Below are 21,676 nucleotides of genomic sequence, written 5' to 3' on the forward strand. Positions count from 1 at the left end.
AATTCTGCTTACAATACAGTATACTGGAAGCATCAAAGCTTCAATTCAGTGTGTTAGACACAGAAAACCAATCTCATGTTTTTAGCTGGTCTTAACAAAAGTAACAGAAACAGCTTGGAGGATCGGTCGGAAACTAATGGGGATGGTATTGAAAAACTTTGTCTCATAAGCAACCTACAACATTTCAAATTCATCATATGGTGAAGTATATTTGACAATTGTGCAATTTGCAATGATATGAGACAGACAAAACAACAGTAATTCATTTTTATATTTGTACAGAACTGTCAGAAACCCTGTACAAGGTTACTACAAATGACTGAAGCCATTTCACATATTTGCTGTTGCTATGTTATTTGATGTACTGACACATGTCTTTGCACACACAAAGAAAAACTGATTTTTTAACATATGTGCCCCTACTGATTCTGCAGATGATATGCTGATAACCAAATTCTTCCAACATATAGCACAGCATGGCCCTGTCAATCTGTTCAAAAGCTCTGCTGATACGAGCTCGCAGTTCTGGCAGTTTTGTTGGTACTGGAAATGAAAACACTATCATTCACATAACTCCAGACAATAACATAGGGTTATTTTAGGAGGGTGCGGAGACCCTAACATGAACTGCTGTCCAACAACTCCACCTTGACTGATCCATCAGTTTCTCATTTTCTTGTTTAAGAATTCACAAACATCATGATAGAAGTGGGGTGGAGCACCACCCTGTTGGTAGATGATATGCTGATAACCAAATTCTTCCAACATATAGCACAGCATGGCCCTATCAATCTGTTCAAAAGCTCTGCTGATATGAGCTCGCAGTTCTGGCAGTTTTGTTGGTACTGGAAATGAAAACACTATCATTCACATAACTCCAGACAATAACATAGGGTTATTTTAGGAGGGTGCGGAGACCCTAACATGAACTGCTGTTCAACAACTCCACCTTGACTGATCCATCAGTTTCTCATTTTCTTGTTTAAGAATTCACAAACATCATGATAGAAGTGGGGTGGAGCACCACCCTGTTGGTAGATGAAGTGTACGTTGCCAGTCTCCAGCTGTGCCACGGCCCAATTTTCCACCATGTCCATACGATACACATATCCTGTAACAGTCTTTTCACAGAAGAAAAAGGTACCATAAACTTTAAACCCCACAACTGCACAGAAGACACTATAATTTTCTGCAATGTAGTGTGGAATTCTTTGTCCCTCACATTTACACATTGTGCATGTTCGTTGTGCCTTTCACAAAAAATCTGGCTTCATCACTGAAGATGAGTTTCACACAAAACACATTCTCTTCCATAAGCTGTTGCAGCTGTGCCAAAAATTCAAAGTGTCTGACTGTCATTGGGAGTCAGGGCTTGCAGCAATTGCAAGTGGTAAGGCTTCAGCTTCAGCCATTTCATTAAGGTCTTTCAAATGGTCAGTTGTGGTATGTTCAGTTCTCTGTTTGCTCTTTTTGTTGATTTCGGTGGGCTACATACGAAACTCTCCTGCACGCAGTCAACAGTTTCTTCACACACTGCGGACATTTCATTCTGAATTGCTGCTGAAATGTTACGGCAGATTGATGTGAATTCATTTGAAGCACAACATACACTTTCTTGGCAGCTGTCAACATTTTGCCAAACTGCTCACTATTGCACTCTTGTGGCAGAAATCTTAAGTACAGCTGCAGCAGTATAAAACGTTTTGAGTTTTTCTATATGAGTGTTAATGTGGTTGCAATGAATTTATGAAATCGCTTCAATCATTTATAACAACACTGTACTATTAGAGAAAACATTAGACTAGTTGAATAATGAAGAATTAAGTAGAAGGTGCAACTTTGTCACCAATGTATACCTAGCAAATCAAACAAATATGGCATCAGAATACATGCCCTTGTGGGTCCCCAGGTGTTTCACCTACATAATTTGGAAATACACAGTAGATTGCAATCAGAGGGATTACACTACATAAGCAACAATCCTTTGGATGTTGTTCTGTGACTGTCAGACCTAATTATCAGTCAAATTGAAATGTGACAGCAGACAGTTCCTTTAACATTATTGGCATGAGCGAGAAAAAATCATTCTTTTGTTTGGACAAAGAAAAAAAAAACATGAGATTTCTCTCGAATTTGCTAAGAGTGAAGGAAGAGTTGTCAACAATTAATTTGTTTGATTCAATAATGGCTAGTTTTCTATGGTCCAGAAAAGGAAGTTAGCCTGACATCAAGCTTGCATGAGAATAATTCAACAGAGTCTAACACAGGAGATAAACAGAAGTAAACTATCACAACATTTTATACAGTATCTAAAGTATAGGCAACATTACAGATAACTCACTGATTTGTACAATGTTGTAAGAAATGTGTACTGTTGACCCATGGCAATGATCAACAGGAGTGGAATCAATGCACAAGTAATTTATTTTGGCAACAATGAAAAATGTATCAGAAGGAAAATATTCCTGAAACAACTGTCTCATGTGTTAGTTTTGGCATATTTGGTTTGAAGAAGTCTGAACATCTCAGGTTTCATACTGATCTCCAGCAAAGGTTCAAACATTACAAGTCTTTCTGTAAATATATCTATTATTTAGAATGTGTTGGATTATTGACATTTATCTTAAAAAGGAAGTGAATAAGTGATATGATCTATTTGATACTCTGTGCCTGACAGGAGGTTTACTGGTCCATTATTTCACAAGCTTAGACAAGATTCATATCACATTGTTGAGGGAGCTAAAAGTTATTCTGAAGACCAGAGTTTCAAAACATTTTGGGAATCGGAAAAAGTGCTGGCATTAAGAACATAATAAATAATGGGGTTATTTAAACTTGATAACATTGAAGTAAGCAACCAAATAAAACAATTTTAAAAAAATACATTATTTTTTGATATACCTTGTACATACACAAACATGAAATGATATGAAGTAATACATATACAAATATGAAATGATATCAATATAATAGAAGAAACATTCCACGTGGGAAAAATTATATATAAAAACAAAGATGAGGTGACTTACCGAACGAAAGCGCTGGCAGGTCGATAGACACACAAACAAACACAAACATACACACAAAATTCAAGCTTTTGCAACAAACTGTTGCCTCATCAGGAAAGAGGGAAGGAGAGGGGAAGACGAAAGGAAGTGGGTTTTAAGGGAGAGGGTAAGGAGTCATTCCAATCCCGGGAGCGGAAAGACTTACCTTAGGGGGAAAAAAGGACAGGTATACACTCGCACACACTGTACAGACTGTATGTGTGGATGGATATGTGCGTGTGTGCGAGTGTATACCTGTCCTTTTTTCCCCCTAAGGTAAGTCTTTCCGCTCCCGGGATTGGAATGACTCCTTACCCTCTCCCTTAAAACCCACTTCCTTTCGTCTTCCCCTCTCCTTCCCTCTTTCCTGATGAGGCAACAGTTTGTTGCGAAAGCTTGAATTTTGTGTGTATGTTTGTGTGTCTATCGACCTGCCAGCGCTTTCGTTCGGTAAGTCACCTCATCTTTGTTTTTTATATACAAATATGAAGTGATTCGCATGACTATTAGTGTGGTTAGATTAGCTCTAGTCATAATTTAATGTATAGTTTGACTCATTCTGAGTACTCAAAGGTTCAGGTTCATGATGGGATTTAAGCAGTATGACGTCTAAGTGGATGAGCGATGGCAGCACAGTCCATATCCACTCACATATAGGGGCTCAAAAGAAAGGTAAAACTACAATAAAAAATTACAAAGCAATTTTCGTACATAATGAAAATATTCACTTATGAGCTGCAGTGCAGAAGGTGTCATCAATGAAACAAGGAAAGTGATATGAACAGAGAAAATACTATTTGCAGTACCGACAGTAATACTGAAATGGCACCACACACAGATCAGCAAGTGTTAAGATACAGAGACAAAAATGCAATCTGAGAACAGTGTAATAGTCTAGCACCAATATTTACAGAACTCACAAGTTTATGCCTACTGATTGTTTAGCACAGGATGCATTGCATCTGATTATGGTTTACAACATTTAGTACAATGTTTACTGATGTGTGCAAAATTGTAAACAATAAGAGAAATTAAATATAATGTGAGTGAGAAGGGGTATAAATAAAAATTACCCCTAAGAAAAATACTTGAAAACTTTAAGTATAGCTTTATACATAAAACTATAGGTAGAGCCAAGAGCACATTTTTGATGCATGTACATACAAAACATGCGAATGGTACAGAGGTTAAAGTTAATGATCTGCAAACTTTTTTGCCAGCAGAGAAAAATATTAGTTTCTGCCAAAACAATCATTGCATTAATAGCCCATCCTTAACAGAGTCATGAATTAAATTGTGGCAAGTAGATTTGCAGAAGTGAGAGAATTCATGTTGTTCCAAAATAATTTTAAAAATTCTTTAACATACAAAATAAGAGATAATTTTAGCTTTGTGACTGATGAAGGCATGTTTGAAAGTGGCTATATAACATTGGCAGAACTAAACTTCTCATATTTAGAATATACAGAATCTCAGATAAAGGCATAACAGAACTATTCCTGTTTAAACTTCGGAGTATTTTACAGGAACAAACAAATGCGAAAGTGGAGGATGTGTGCTCATGCGAACGCCAAAACAGTAAAGCTTCTACATGTCTTAGATACTGTAGCTCTCAGAATTATTATAATACAGTCTATAAAATTGTTTGTGGAAGCCAAATATGTTATTAGGAAGCTATTAAAATCACACACCGACTTGAGAGTGTGTCTTTCACTGTAATTCAAATAAAGGTTGAATTATACAGTGGAGTAAATGGTCTCACCAAAATTTTCTTCACTAAATTGTGACGTACAAAGTCAACCACAATGCCTCTAGCTCCAGTCTGCATTAAAAATTCTGTTATATGTAAGAAAGAACAAAATACTGTCAGCCAGATTTTTTTAACAGTAATCTAGATCGCTTAATACATTTCTTTGAATATAATGACATTTTGGCTACTGCCATCATCAGGTCTGTACTTAAAATTGTTATAAATAAAGAAATATATCGGTGATCTTGATGACTTTACTCACAAAAATCCCCAATGACTGCAGACTCATTTAGGAAATTTATTTCTTTTATTAATAATGCATGCACTGGTTGAGACAGGTAAGACACACTACATTTTTAGAAGTAAGAATCATGGCAAGCGTTGTTAATAAGTTACATAATCCATACAAGAAGCTATTATGCTTTACTGAACTTTGCATTAGTTATTATTTACATTGCGCCCAGTTTCAGAAAGCATCATCATCTATGCAGCCTAGAAACTATGAAAGTTTTACACATAAGAAAATTGGTCATTGTTAAAATCAGAATACCTTCAATCAAGAGTTACTAGTTGACTGTAAGAAATATATTGACAATTTGCTGCCAACACCCATTATGTACACAGAAAATGAGCAGAGCATGCTGTTAAGTTCAGCCTCCACCTGATGGCAGCTCCTGCAAGAAACAGAAATGAATCTTTTTAGAGCCACATGTACTCTCTCATGAATAACAGCTGATAATGCAACAAACTCACGTCCATGATAATGAAATTTTTTTTTTTTTTTTTTTTTGGCTAAGCTAAAGAAAGACTGATTGTAGCACATGCAATAAGCACATAAAAACAAATATAGGGACACATGCTTTATAACAAGAGTGACATGAAAAGTTCTTGCCCTGGTACAGGGACAACACACACACAAATAAAATTCTTATTGATCTTACAATTAAATTTTTTCTCAAGACATTTAAGTCTCTTCTTTATCTATGATAATGATCAAGCAGAAGAAATGAATTAAATTTGTGCTGCGGCAGGACTCAATCCCGGGTCTTCTTGCTATAGAAATTCTAGGCAGAAATGCTAACCATTACAACACCACAGCACTATGGTCAGCATTGCTGCACGAACTCCTCAAGTTGAGTGCCCTCCCCAGACCCAAGAAGACCTGGGTTCGAATCCCGGCCACAGCACAAATTTTAATTCATTTCTTCTGTGACAATCATTATCGTAAAATAAAATTCTGTCTTTTTTTTTAAACTGGTACATGTTAGGCAATAATGTAAGACAAGTGTCTACTTAATATGCAAAATATTTTTGTTTGTATGATTTTTTAAAAGTTATGACATGCGTCTTTTGTACATAAGGATAAACTGGGTACTGTGTTACTATAGAAGTAATGTTTTTCACGATTTGTAGCCAATAAAAACTCACCCAAAGTTGGTGAATGTTTAAAAGAAGTCTACCATTTCATTTTTCATAGATAAGAGACAATAGGCAGAATTCAAACACACTGAATTCCCTTGAGCATGTCTCACGTGATGAATGTCCCAAAGCCACAACCACAGATGAAAACATTGAGGCACTGCATGATATTGCACTGTCAATTAAATGTGTATGAAATATATTATGCCAAAGGCATATGAAGCAAAGAGTAGGGCACATTTTAACTGGAGAATTAATTGCAAGAAAACTTTGTACAAGAAAGGTGCTGCATGTTGAATGCTGACTAACAGCAAATGCAAATACAAATATCTGGATTGTTTTTACACAAATCCAACAGACTTTAAGCTTTTTTTCCCTGTGGATGATTTGTAAGTCCATTACTTCACACCACAAAAATGAAAGATGAATAAAGCAGTGGGTGGAAGAAAAAAAAAAAAAAGAAGAAGAAGAAGAAGAAAAGGAAGGTGAAGTTGATTTCATTTGCCTGGAAGGTTGCAAGCAGTGTATTTTAAGATACAAATGGGATTCTTCTTACTGGTGTATCTTGCAAACAGTGAACACTACAAATCTACTGGTGCAACTGGACAACACATATGAGAAGCAGCTTGTTTTGAAAACTGGGAAAATATCAAGGAAATCCACCTCCACAAAGCTGCTTTGAAAATCGAAAACTAATTTGGAGCACAAATTGTTGAAATATCCAATCTGTTCACCAAATTTTGCACCTCTAGATTTCCACTTACTCCTTCACATGACCGTCTCCAGAAAATCATACTCCCAGTTACTCAGAAAGATTTTACAGGATGAATGAAACTACAAGGAATGAGTGAAAAATAATGATTTTTAGATTTCAGCTCCATTCGTTGGGGAGGAGACCATGAAAGTTTCAGCTGTCTCTTAATCATGTTACGCACTCATATGAAACCATGCCTTCAGTCATAATCTTATATTTACATACACAATTAATGATAAATGATTTTTGGGAGTTATGTTTTAATATAATGTTAAATAATGGTGTACTATTATGAATTATTAAATATATTAAGGAACTGAAATGCATAAGGAAGCCATATACCAACCAGTAGACTATTCAAACATATGTTTTTTGAGCCATGCTTTACAATGGAGAGAGAGAAGCTTATTATACAGTTTGTAAATATTCCATATTCCCTACAATATTCAAGTAATTTACAATCATTACTTGTATTCACATTTCAATTGCAGAAGTGATGAAAGGATTACTGATGATAATCCAGAGAATACCGTAAACAACAATTATCTGATTTACTTTTAGAGACTCCAGTACTGGCACCATTAGTCAGAAGGCCTTTATTCATCATTCGCATATATGGGAAGTTAGAAGTTTGGATCATCATGCTCTGCTATTTTAGATGGTACGTAAGCATACAGACAACTACTATTCCTATATGACGACTTACTGCTGATTGAAAATCATCTGAAGAATGCGAGAATGGATCTACCTGTACTACAACAAAAGCTGATGCAGTCTGCAAGGCAGACTACTTGAAAGTGACAGTAATGATATTTGTGTGCTTGATCCATCTCTAGAGACATCTGTGGCTGGCAATTACAAAGCATGATAGCTGCATTTAGGCACCTGTGTGATGAAAGCAATTTACTTGATTACTACAAAAATAACTACAATCCTCTGAGTCTTGGACACTGAATAAAGACAAATGCAAATTGGGTGTGAGGAAATATAATTCTTAGGATACTTTTTAGCAGAGGATGGATTCATCCTGATAAAGTAAGTGGCATTAATAACTTAAAACTACTCAAAATAAAAAGCAGCTCTGACGAGTATTAGGGATTGCGAACTGAAAGACCCATTGCAGTAGTTGCTAAGGAAAGAACCTTAATGGAAATAGGATTTGGCACAACAGCAAGCACTTCCCAAAATAAAGAATGTCTCACAACATCTCCAGTGCTTTGTTATTATGATGCAGATGAAAATGTAAAAGTTGACAGTCAATGCCAGCCAATAATCTATAGGCACTGTCTTCTCGCAAGGTGAACAACCAGTTGCATATGCTACAAATTCATGTCACCAGCACAACAGTTTTATCCAGAAACAGGAAAGAAAGAGGCAATGGCAATTAAATGTGCAGTCAAAACGTTCATGAATATATTTACTATTATTATTTTGAGCTCTTCCTCATTACAGAGGCTTATCTCCAAAATAATAATTTACTCGGAAATTACAATACAAAGAATAAATGTTCTTAAACTATATTTTCAAAATATTCCTCCAGGTGTTTCGATCTTGTGTGTCCTCTTCCTCTGTGCCCATTCTCCTCATTGTGTGCTGTACATTTTGGAGCCAGGTGGTCATAGGTCGTCGTCTTCTTCTTCTCCCCTCCAGTTCCCACTCCAGCATCAATTTGGTATTCTGGTTTTCTCCATTCATCGTACATGCCCATACCACTGTAATTTCTTCCTATCTATTACGTCATATATTCTTTCTTTTATTTCCATTCTCCTTGCTATTTTGGTGTTCCTTATCTTTTCTTTCCTGAAGATTCTTGCCGATCTTCTCCAGAAGTCCATCACTAGAGCTTGTAATTTTTTAATGTGCTTCATGTTAATTGTCCAGGTCTCCGTTCCATACAGAACCACACTCTCTATTATGGATTTGTATATTAATTTTTTAGCTCTGTTCATTACATTCCTGCTCCATAAGACTGAGTTGAGCATCCCAATGACCTTCCGTCCACTACTAATTCTTTTATTGATTTCTGACTCTGATTTTCCCTCGATTTCTAAAATGGACCACAAATAACCGAAGGTGTTTATCTTTTTGCTTTTCTTTTCTTTCAATGTAGAGCTCATCTGAATCATGATTCATGAATATATTTATGACAAAAAATTGATAATTGAAACTGACCACAAACTACTGGAGATAATTTTTTTAAAAAATCATTAGAAGGCCACACCTACAACACAAATGATATTTTTTTTAAAAAAAATTGCCATATTCTCGTAAAGTAATTTATACTAAGGATTAAGTATACCCACAACTGATATTCTAAGTAGAGACAGCAAGAAACAAGAAGATTATGTAGAAATGGAAGAACTGTAAGTACTGATGGCTTTACCTGTGCATGAAGAATTCCTGACACGACTGAAGGGAGCTACATTTATGGATACAGAATTACAATTATGCAAGGATTTCCAGATCAAGGAAATGTCACACTTCTAGACCCTTAAAGAAATGCTTAGCTACGTTGAAGGAATTTTCTTCGAAGGACAGAAGATAATTATACAGCACAATTAAAAATCAATCCATGAAGGACACCTTGGCATAGAAAGTTGTTGCAAGAGAACTAGGGAATATGCCATCTGGAAAAATGTTACAAGACACCAAGAATCACATATCAAGATGTAACAAATCTCAACAGTGTTCAAGAAATGAGGTACCATTATAGTGAATATCCATACTAAGTTATTCTGGGGCAATAATGTAGCAGATTTCTTCTTTGGGGGATAATAGGCAGTTATACCGGATTTTTTTAAATGTTACGACATGCCAAACAGTACCACTGAAGAAGTTTTGAAAAAAATAGGTAACAGGATCAGCTTGTTTGTAATACTGAAGTACTAATAACAGGTAACGGACCACCCTTCAATTCTAGGTACTTTAAAGATCAGCTAATTGTTTATACCATTCAGCATCAGACTTCAAGTCCTGGATTTCCTAAAGGCGATGGCTTTGCTTGGTGTTATATTCAAACAGCCAAAGTTTACTCTCAAAGTGTTCAATGGATAAAACTCCTCAATTATTTAAATACATCGCAAAGTAAAGTGTTGGGTTCAGCTAATCAGTGAGCATTTTGAAGGAAAACAAGAACCCTGCTACCCAATGCACTAGAAGATCTCATTCAAAGGCTATAAAACCACAAGTTAGCAAAGAATTTAAAAATTTGAGTACCAGTAAAAAAGCTATGTAGTTAGACAAATAAAATCTACAATACTCCAGAAACAGGCGAAACAGTTAGAAGACAGTTTGGTTATAGAAACTGCATGGAAAAGAAGTTTGAAGACTAGCAAATGTTCGGAGATCAGTAGTATTTGAAACATGTACTGAAAGCTGTACAGATAACACTCAGCATGTTCAATAAACAAAGATGTTCATCAAACTGGAATTGGTCATCATCGCTGAAGAGGTCCAATGGAATGAAAGTACCTCACAGTGGAGATGTAAGCCATAAGATTATTGTCTTCAAATATATCTCTGAACAGTTATGCCAAACAAGGGAGGGTAAAGTGATGATAACGAGGGAAATGCATGAAAATTCCAGAACTGCTACTCAATCTAGATATGGCAGAGTTATTAAAAAGCCAAACAGATAAAATCTTCAACAGTTAAGACAGTTTGACTGCCTCCCCCCCCCCCCTCCCCCCAATCTTTCTTTCTCTCTCTCTCTCTCTCTCTCTCTCTCTCTCTCTCTCTCTCTCTCTCACACACACACACAAACACACACACCATAACAGGTAGCAGCTTTTTTTCTGTTCCCTCCACCCCCCCCCCCCCAAAAAAAAAAAATCGGGGGGGGGGGGGGGGGGGGAGATTTAATGAGATATACACACTTTGCCCCTGCATTCTATATTCCATGACCAATAAATCAGTCATGTTACAGGTCTTGTCATCCTTGGACAAATTCATTTATTTGTTTTATTTGTACTCAATTGTTTCTGCAAAAAAAGAAGACACTGAGCCTGCGAAACCACATACTTGTTTAAGCAAGAGATATCATCATTGTTATATGAGATGCTGAAAATCTTTTCTCAAGGAAAGGTTGATGGCAATCAATACAATGATAATATGTTGTTTTTGTCAGTACAATAGAGTTGGTGTGATAAATAGTAATGTGCTTAAAACTTCTGAAATTCATATAGTTTTTACACTCAAAATACAGTTTCTGTGTTTGAAATTTGACTGTAATACTAACAACTAATGATAATGTGGAGGTAGCAGCAGTAGTAGCAGCAATAATTAAAGTAACAAGGCCTACATCAGCTATTTACAAACATTTGCAGTTTATTACACTGTATGACTTCATGATTTAACTAATATGAAATTAGCCTGAAATATGTAACTCCTTACAGGTTTCCACTCTCATATTCCTACTTTGGTGTGTAAGTGTATTCTAATCTTCAGGTAAAAATATTGAAATGATACATGAAAATAAAAAAATAATTTTCATTGTATTCCTATACACAAAGTCTTTAAATTCCGTTTAATATTAAACTATGCTGCACTAACATTGTATCTAACTTCGCAATAACTTTTTTCGTATTTCAGTGAAATTAATCTTACAACTTGAAAATTTACTTTTAAAGTTAAGAGATCTCCAAGTACTATCAGAACATAGAAATAAAAGTAAACTGTATTTTTCCAGAATGAAATTTTCACTCTACAGCAGAGTGTGCGCTGATATGAAACTTCCTGGCAGATTAAAACTGTTGTGCCGGACCGAGACTCAAACTCGGAACCTTTGCCTTTCGGAGACGAGGTACTGGCGGAATTAAAGCTGTGAGGACGGGGCGTGAGTCATGCTTGGGTAGCTCAGTTGGTAGAGCACTTGCCCGCAAAAGGCAAAGGTCCCGAGTTCGAGTCTCGGTCCGGCACACAGTTTTAATCTGCCAGGATGCTTCATTTTGTATTTTTCCAGTTTGTGTTATTGCTTCCTGCAGACTGTCACACACAAAGAAATTTGTCTACCAAAATCTTTTTAAGTTGTATATGGAAGTTACGGAAGCCATGCACAAGTATTATGCAGATCTTCCACAATTCCACTTTAGGACTGAATACACTGAACAACAAAAAATTCTGGAGAAAGTGCAGTGACTTAAAACAAATAGTTGCATTTTTTACTTATAAATACAGTATTTCACTGCTAGGCTGATAACTTTTTACCTTGTCCTTGCACATTTTAGGCGAGTCAGTATTTCCATAAGTGGCCCAACTGAATTTACTTACACATATAATCAATGTACAACAAAAACATCTGGTTATTTTGATATCTTGAGATGTATCACTTGGCCTTGTATAAACATCGCTGACTGGGGTAAATTTTGACATCAGTATACTGTATAACACTAAACTTAGATCCACCATGACACTAAACTTGGGTCCACCATAGAAGATTTAGCGTTAAGTTAGCACAAAACATACAATGCAACACGCTAAAATCTGCTATAACACGATTATCACACTTCGAACAGGACATTAATAAGCATACATTACAGATAAGCAGTATTTATTACAGAAGCTGTCATGTTATAAAGATGAAGGAAACTAAACAGAGAAAGAAGAAATCTTCAACATCTCATACAATGAAAACTTGTTACTGGAAACTGTATTGGGCCAAAACAGAATGTGTAAAAACTGACAAAGTTTCTATTGTGAACAAGAAAAAGGCATAATTCTTTTTGTGTAAATACAATGTTAATAAATTCCACACTCGTTGCCTTGTGACTCCTGTTTGCTTCATTTGCAGTTGATACTGGAATTTTTTCATAGATAGATTTCCATCCTGAATTTATATGTGATGCCTTGTACAGATTGCAATATACTCTAATGAAGCTTAGCATCTGAGGTTGCTTGTACGCTTAATGAAAACCATCCACAACAATTTCTAAATATCTCTGCACTTTTGCAAGTAGGAGATTTCATGGTGATACGGATACAGTCAATAGCGCCTCATCACCAGGTAAATGAGCGACTGATATTTGATAAAAATCACACTGGGTTTTCTCACATGATTTTTTTCCATAGGCATTTTGGTGAATTCTTTCTTTCATAAGGCAATACAGGCTGATACCTTGTGGACAGCACTGCAAGCCATTGATACATCTGTTCTAAACAAATCACCATCTTAAAGCTTCCTGCAGCAGAAAATCTTAATGTTAAAAGTGCCATGCACACCGGAGTCATTGGCTTGTTTCTTTCACTTGGTTTCATCAGATACTCTCTTGCGCTGTGTTCTCAACTTTAGTTCTAACTGCTGCATGGTATTTTTGTCCAAGTGAAACCTCAGCTTCAATGATTTTTCATAAAATTCCGAAAATGGGTTCATTGTTTTTGTTCTTAGTGGACACATTGGAATACGCAGATATCTGTAAAATAAACATAACATTTTTACCTTTGCATAAGCCAAAGGAAACAATATAATTCACATCACGTAAGCACAAACAATGCTGCTCACCACAGTGGCCCAGGATGCCCAGAAAACAGAATGTACAATATGGTTTCAAAACACAGTCTTGTTATAATTACTTTCATGGTCAGTATAATAGAGAAAGTAGTGTCAACTGGAAAAAAAAATCCCCACAAACTGACCAATGTTCAAATTAAGATCCTCTGCACTGTGTGCCACACTGCAACCTCTCAGCTACAAAGACTATAAAACACACACCTCCTGAAACACATTATTTCACTCACTTATATTTGATCACATTTCCTCGTAAATGTGCATCCAATTGTCACAGCACTTTATGCACATGTTCGGTAGTTAAAAAAAGTTAATATGCATTGTACAGTGCTTGCTACTCGAGCTGAGAGAGCGAAAGCGAATTTATCAGAGATGTTCAATCATTATTGGCTGCTACCAAACCCAGTATAATTATTCATGTCAAATATGTTGAAATTTCCTTCCTTACTATGTCACTGAGCGTCTTATAAAATGCTTTTTAACTAATCACAAAATTTACAGGATGTCTCTAAGAATTATTATGAGATCAAATATTATTTGCACTCATTACACAAATAGCTGATAAAGTCCTTAACCTATCCTTGTTGTTGTTGTTGTGGTCTTTAGTCTGAAGACTGGGGTTTGATGCTGCTCTCCACACTATCCTGTGTGAGCCTCTTCATCTCCAAATAACTGCTGCAACCTACATCCTTCTGAATTTGCTTATTGTATTCATCTTTTGGTCTCCCTCAATTAGTTTAATTAGTTTCACCCCCCCCCCCCCCCCCTGCCACCGCCACTTAGCTCCAATACTAAATTGGTGATCCCTTGATGTCTCAGAATGTGTCCTGTCAACTGATTCCTTCTTTTGGTAAAGTTGTGCCACAAGTTTCTCGTCTCCCCAATTCTATTCAATACCTCCTCATTAATTATCTGATTGACCCAACTGTAGCACCAAATTTCAGAAGCTTCTATTCTCTCCTTGTCTAAACTGTTTATCATCCATGTTTCACTTCCATACATGGCTACCGTATTTACTCGAATCTAAGCCGCACTCGAATCCAAGCCGCACCTGAAAAATGAGACTTGAAATCAAGGAAAAAAAATTGTCCTGAATCTAAGCCGCACCTGAAATTTGAGACTCGAAATTCAAGGGAGAGAAAAGTTTTAGGCCGCACGTGCAAATCAAAACAAAGTTGGTCCATTGTAATACGAGACATAATTTAGGTCGAATGAATGACGATACAGTTACAGTAGTTTGGTTCGAGTCGTAAGCTTAGCAGTTACGCTTTACCAGGTAGCCATTGCTATGCGTCAGGCGCTCCATCCGTATTTATATGGGCACCCTTCCATTTTCACGTGCTTCGTCTGGTTTGAATCGATTGCTTATTTTTCTTTGATCTGATAAGTGCTGTTCTCTTTGTTACAGGTGTTTACGTCACTCTAAGTTGAAAATGCGTTATTGTACTGTGTCATGCATTGTTTGTCGCATTCTGATAATGTGTGTTTACGAACTGTCGCCGCTCGCGGCATGGCTTGCTTTTGTGCGCGCTACCGCCACTTACGATAAGAAAAAGAGAGGAATTGTCTCATTAGCGAAACAATGGCAAGAGACTGCTATTTGTTGTTACTTACACTGCTACTTTCTTTGATAATGATCAACAAGAACCAAATAATAGACTGCGTATGATAGAAGATGTTCTAAACGAGAGTTTAGCTAAAATTTTTCGCCATTTGAAAATCTTTGCAGACGCCTCTTTCGTGCATTACATTCTGCACAGAAATTAAGATTCATCTTAGATTTAAAAATCTAGTCAATTGCCGTGCTTCATTTCTGACTGTATCACTATTAGGCATAAGAATAATACGAATATAAACATGACATGATATGTATATTCTTCCGCGTTTGCTGTTGTCTCACACTAGTTTCGTAGTTTATTAGGCAGACAGGATTTAAATGAGACAGCAGCAAACACGAAAGAATACATGGCAAAATGTTTATATTCGTATTATTCTTATGGTGAATGTGATGTACAATTCATAAAAGTTCCTATTAGCAACCATCTCTTCTCACAGGTAGGAAAAAATTCAGAATGTTGAGTTGGCCATATTGACAAACATCCCAAACAGTCTTGCAAGTCGGATTTTCATAGTACATTGAAATGCTGCTACATTCGAAGATGAACAATACAGAATTTGTATTTACTTTGTTGGATAATGTACGAAAATGCAGTGGTCAAAACTCGAGGTGGAGAAAAAAGCTCGTCTTCCACCTTTTTTTAAATTTATTTACTGACTCAGAGGTTTTGCCGCCAGTATTTATCTTTGTGCCTGCATAGCATGCCTGGATAGCGCTACATATATTCAACGGCAGAAGTTAGTTGTGGCAGCACCTACCAACATTTTTCAGAACTTCCGCTTACTTTGCACTCGATTCTAAGCTGCTGGCAGTTTTTTGGATTACAAAAACTGGAAAAAAAGTGCGGCTTAGATTTGAGTAAATACGGTACACTCTACACAAATATCTTCAGAAAAGACTTTAATCTATATTCTATGGTAGTAATTATCTCTTCTTCAGAAATGCTTTTCTTGCCATTATCAGTCTACGTTTTATATCCCCTCTATTTTGGCCATCATCATTTATTTTGCTGCCAAAATAGTAAAACTCATTTACTACTTTAAGTGTCTTGTCTCCTAATCTGATTCCCTTACGATCACCTGATTTAATTTGACTACATTCCATTATCCTTGTTTTGCTTTTGTGCTTTGCTGTCTCCAACAGAATTACAATGTCATTGGCAAACCATAAAAGTTTTTATTTCTTCTCCCTGAACTTTAATTCCTACTCCAAATTTTTCTTTGGTTTCTTTTACTGCTTGTTCAATGTACAGACTGAACAACATCAGGGCTAGACTACAAGCTTATCTTAGTCCCTTTCATGCCCCCTCGACTCTGATTACTGCTGTCTGGTTTCTGTACAAGTTGTAAATAGCCTTCCACTCCATGTATTTTACTACTGCTACCTTAGGGATTTCAAAGAGATTATTCCAGTCAAAACAATCAAAAACTTTCTCTGAGTCTAGAAATCTATAAATGTAGGTTTGCCTTTATTTCACCTACCTTCTATGAGAAGTCTTAAGTCAGTATTGCCTCCCATGTTCCTACATTTCTCCTGAATCCCACATGATCTTCCCCGAGGTTGGCTTCTACCAGCTTTTTCATTCTTCTGTAAGGAATGTGCGTTAGTATTTTGCAACCACGACTTATCAAGCTGACAGTTTGGTAATATTCACATCTGTCAGCAACTGCTTTCTTTGGAATTGGAATTATTATATTCTTCTTGAAGGCTGAGGGTATTTTGCCTGTCACATACATCTTGCTCACCAGATGGAAAAGTTTTGTCATGGTTGGCTCTCCCAATGCTATCAGTAGTTCTAATGGGAAGTTGTCTATTCCTGGGGCCTTGTTTCAACTTAGGTCTTTCAGTGCTCTGTCAAATACTTCACACAGTATCACCTCTCCCATCTCACCTTCATCTACGTCCTCTTCCATTTCCATAATATTATCTTCAAGTACATTTCCCTTGTATACAGCCTATATATACTCCTTCCACCTTTCTGCTTTCCTATCTTTGCTTAGGACTGGCTCTCCATCTGAACATTCTATATTCGTACAGGAGGTTCTTTTCTCTCCAAAGGCATCTAATTTCCCTGTAGGCAGCATGTATCTTACCCATAGTGATATATCCTTCTACATCCTTACATTTGTCCTCTACCATTCCTGCACTTCCTGCCAATCTCATTTTTTTGACGACTGTATTCCCTTTTGCCTGCTTCACTTATTGCATTTTTATATTTTCTCCTTTCATCGATTAAATTTAATATCTACTAGCCCCCCCCCCCTTTTTTTTCTACCAACTCTTTTTTTTACCTAATTGAACCTCTGCTGCCTTCACTATTTAATCTCTCGAAGCTATCCATTCTTCTTCTAGTGTACTCCTTTCCCCTGTTCTTGTCAATTGCTCCCTAATGGTTCCTCTGAAACTCTCTACAACCTCTGGTTCTTTCAGTTTATTCAGATCCCATCATCTTAAATTCCAGCCTTTTTGCAGCTCCTTCAATTTTCATCTGCAGTTCATAAACAATAAATTGTGGTCACAGTTGACTTCTGCCCCTGGAAATGTCTAACAATTTAAAACTGTGGTTCCACAGTCTCTGTCTTACCATTATGTAATCAATCTGAAACCTTCCAGTGTCTCCACATATACAACCTTCTTTCATGATCCTTGAACCATGTGTTAGCTATGATTAAATTATGCTCTGTGAAAAATTGTACCGGGTGGTACCTCTTTCATTCCTTTCCCCCAGTCCATATTCACCTACTATTTTTCCTTCTCTTCCGTTTCCTACTATCGAATTCCATCCCCCATGACTATTGAATTTTTGTCTCCCTTAAGTATATGAGTAATTTCTTTTACCTTCCCATACATTTCCTCAATCTCCTCCTCATCTGCAGATCTAGTTGGCATATAAACTTGTACTACTGTGGTAGGTGTGGGCTTTGTATCTATTTTGGCTACAATAATGCATTCACCATGCTGTTTGTAGCAACTTATCTGCATTTCTATATATATATATATATATTTTTTTTATCAAACCTACTCCTGCATTACCCCTGTTTGATTTTGTATTTATAACCCTGTATTCATGTGACCAGAAATCCTGTTTCTCCTGCCACCAAACTTCACTAACTTCCAGTGTATAGAACATTAACCTAACCATTTCCCTTTTTAAATTTTCTAGCCTACCTGCCCGATTAAGGGATCTGACATTCCATGCTCAGATCTTTACAAAGCCAGTTTTGTTTCTTCTGATAATGATGTCCTCCTGATTAGTCCCTGTCCAGAGATCAGAGTGGGGGACTATTTTATCTCCAGGATATTTTACCCAACAGGATGCTATCATCATTTAACTATACAGTAAAGCTGCATACCCTCAGGAAAAATCATAGTGCATAGCTAATGAAACAATACCATGTGGACAGATAAGATTTTTATAAAAACAGAGAGGAAAAATACTGCATAATCATAAAGGTAGAGAAGCAGTCGGCAAAGCTTTGGAAAATTGATACGCAGAAAGCCCATGATTACATTAGCTTTTATCCTTCTTCCACTCTGCCATAGAGTCTGAAGCTATGCTCCAAAGATAAATGCAAAGCAAGAAAATAAATTTGAATTTCCAAGAAACCATTTTAAATATGAGTTGAGTTCATTTTTTTCTACCATTATGGCAAATTATATCCAGGCTTATGAAAATGAAAGAAATATAATGAATGTGTGTGTGTGTGTGTGTGTGTGTGTGTGTGTGTCAGTGAAGTAAATATACAATATCTTAAAGAAAACAGCCGCATCATGTGACACAAAGCAAATGAAAACAGCCTTGTGCAAAATGTCTAATTTCAAAAGAATCTTTAGTTATATCTGGGATTCCACAGCAGTGCACAGCCTGGATCAGTTTATGTTACATTTCACTTTTTTTTTTAATACTTCACATACAACATATCACTAGATTATGATTTTGCCACTACAATGCGACCTTAATTTGTGAGGGGAAGCAGTGGACATCATCTGCCTGGCAAATTTGTGTGGCATATTTTAAGCATTGCGTGGAAAATATAAGAGGCATGTGCTATCAGCTTAGTACTTGCCTACCCACATTGTAAAAACACTTTAGCTACCATATGTTGCACACATCAGTTTTCGTTCATCCAGTATACGGATTCAGTTTGAGATTTGCTTGTCTTCCTCTCATTAAAGCTATTTCCACAGAGTAAACTATACAAAAAGGTTAAATTCCGCTTCACAAATTTGAAAGGAAAATTAGCATACAACATGCAAGCTTAGGAAAACCAATTTTGTCATACATAGCAGTGAGTGACTATGAATGTCACAATGGTTTTATACAATTTTTTAAGATAGATTTGGTTTAGTTTTAAGAAGTTTAATGTTCGCCTGTCTTGCAAATATAATCAATTCAGTAACACCATGTGGGTGTTACCCATGAAACTATTGTGTTTGATATGTAATGTGAACCCAGACTTCACTGACAAAATTTCAGAGGTTGTGCAGTGATATTTTCCAAGTATTTTGGTATAAGGGGGCTCACTGACTCTGGTGGCTCATTACAGAGTGATCGCATTTCATTCAATTTCTTATTTTTATTCATCTTTGTACCTGTGTTTCAGTAAAAAATGTCTGCATTACAGCACAAATGCTGACGGTATGCATTGTGTCATGACTGGAAACAAACTTACTTCATTCCGTCACAATACTTGCTACTGGCATTAGCAATGTTCACTTTAGTCTTCACCCCTAATCCCTTATTCAGTACTGCTCGATTCTGTCTCACTTTTGTTTTTTCTGGTAGTGTTTGTTATACATTTACAGTGACCCACAACAGCAAGGACAGGTTTAGAAATGAGAAGTTCACCGATACGCACCTCGTGTACGGGTCCACCGAATGCAACAGAAGAGTGGCTATTCCTACAACAATGGCAGACAAAATGCAGTTCCTTTGCATCTGAAAACTGTTTCATTACTTGGTATCTTGTGTGGTATGTTCCAGTGATTCCATATTATGACCTTTTTCACTATTGTGAAGTGATTTTCACAGAAACAAAGATAGGTCGAGTAATAAACAAAATACATAAAAATTATATTATTACTCTGTAATGAGCCACACAGAGCACAGGTCCCTTATATCAAAACGCTCACTAAATATACCTCAACAACCTCCAAAATTTTGTCAGCGGAGTTTGGGTTCACATTGTTTAGTCCTTAATATGATACTGCATTTCTACACTTGTAAAATGAATGCTGTGCAAAAATGCATGCAGCAGAATGTGTAGCTTTAATTAGGGGGTTATAAATATTTTGTAAAACCTATTCCTAAAGGGAGTTCCGCTATGGAAATACTGCCACTTGTAATATAACAGACAAATATATGCATATCATAGACTACAACACATACAACCATCTGGAACTTAATGCACTTGTATATTCTGATTTTGTAAATAATCTTTCAATTTTTATATTACTTCATAACATTACATTAGTATGATTCAATTATGCACATTATTCCACAATTTTCTGGGATACATAGAACACTGTATAGTTAACATTATGTAATTCATATAATTTCCTTCTAAAAATGTAAAGTTTTGTGTATTTACAGGAAAGATTAATATTATAATTTTTATGAGCAAATATTAAACCTCAAAGTAAATACGAAAATATTTTAAAATTAGTCACATGAGGAAGACCGGTAATTTGATCAAAGAGGAAAATTGTATTAATCTATATTGTCAGGCAAAATTACAACGTGAATCCTGTATGGATGTCGTTTGTGTTACAAAATTGTAATTATACCATAAGTATAAAAAGAAGTAACATTATTCTCTTTGTTGGAAGGTTATATGAGTGATCACAACTGTAACCACATAAAACACAGTTATATCATGGTCTTTGCATAGTGTTTGCTCAGTTTGATTGTTAATTAAATATTCTAATGGGGAAGGAAGAAGTGAAGTAACTGTAACTAAATTATGAATGTTGAAAAATTTTTGTTGTGAGAAAGTTATTTCTAATGAGGTAAGGGTGAAGTACATTCCAAGATAATCATCCCAACAGTTTCTGTAGCAAATCAATATGATGCGCTAATTTGTTCAATAGTCTTTGTTCCCTTCAATTCACGAAGATAAAGTTTTTTATAGTAACAGATCGTTTTCTCCCCCAAAACTTTTTATCTTTTGCAAGAATCTCTGTAAAATAATGAGAAGAATGACATTTTTGAACACTTTCAAGCAGTTTAATTCTTACTTGTCAAAAGGAACATTTCACTGTAGAGAGGCAAGCACACAAACATCAGATATTAGCATGTGCGTTAAAGAGAGTAATTGTTAAGCGACACACAGTTTGTTGTCATTGAGCTGTGCAGGGGTAAAATACAGGGAACTAAAAGCCATTTACAATTTGCACAGAAATCAGATGGCAGGAGCATGAAACGGAAGCAGTGGTTGAGAAGGGAGTGAGACAGGGTTGTAGCTTATCCCTGATATTATTCAATCTTCACATTGAGCAAGCAATAAAGGAAACCAAAGAAAAATTTGCAATAGGAATTATGTCCATGGAGAAGAAATGAAACTTTGAGGTTCGCTCATGACATTGT

At 36.2% G+C, this 21,676-nt stretch overlaps 1 protein-coding gene and 1 non-coding gene across 2 annotated transcripts in view; one reads left to right on the forward strand and one right to left on the reverse strand.

Moving 5' to 3' along the window:
• Window positions 1-21,676, reverse strand: part of LOC124712260 (synaptic vesicle 2-related protein) — a 96,204-nt gene that overhangs the window by 33,125 nt on the left and 41,403 nt on the right. The gene's annotated exons all lie outside the window — the stretch shown is intronic.
• Trnal-caa lies at window positions 11,813-11,887 on the forward strand. The gene has a single exon. It is a non-coding gene; the product is annotated as a tRNA-Leu (tRNA).

Source organism: Schistocerca piceifrons, chromosome 8, assembly GCF_021461385.2.
Source record: "Schistocerca piceifrons isolate TAMUIC-IGC-003096 chromosome 8, iqSchPice1.1, whole genome shotgun sequence".
Lineage (NCBI taxonomy): Eukaryota > Metazoa > Arthropoda > Insecta > Orthoptera > Acrididae > Schistocerca > Schistocerca piceifrons.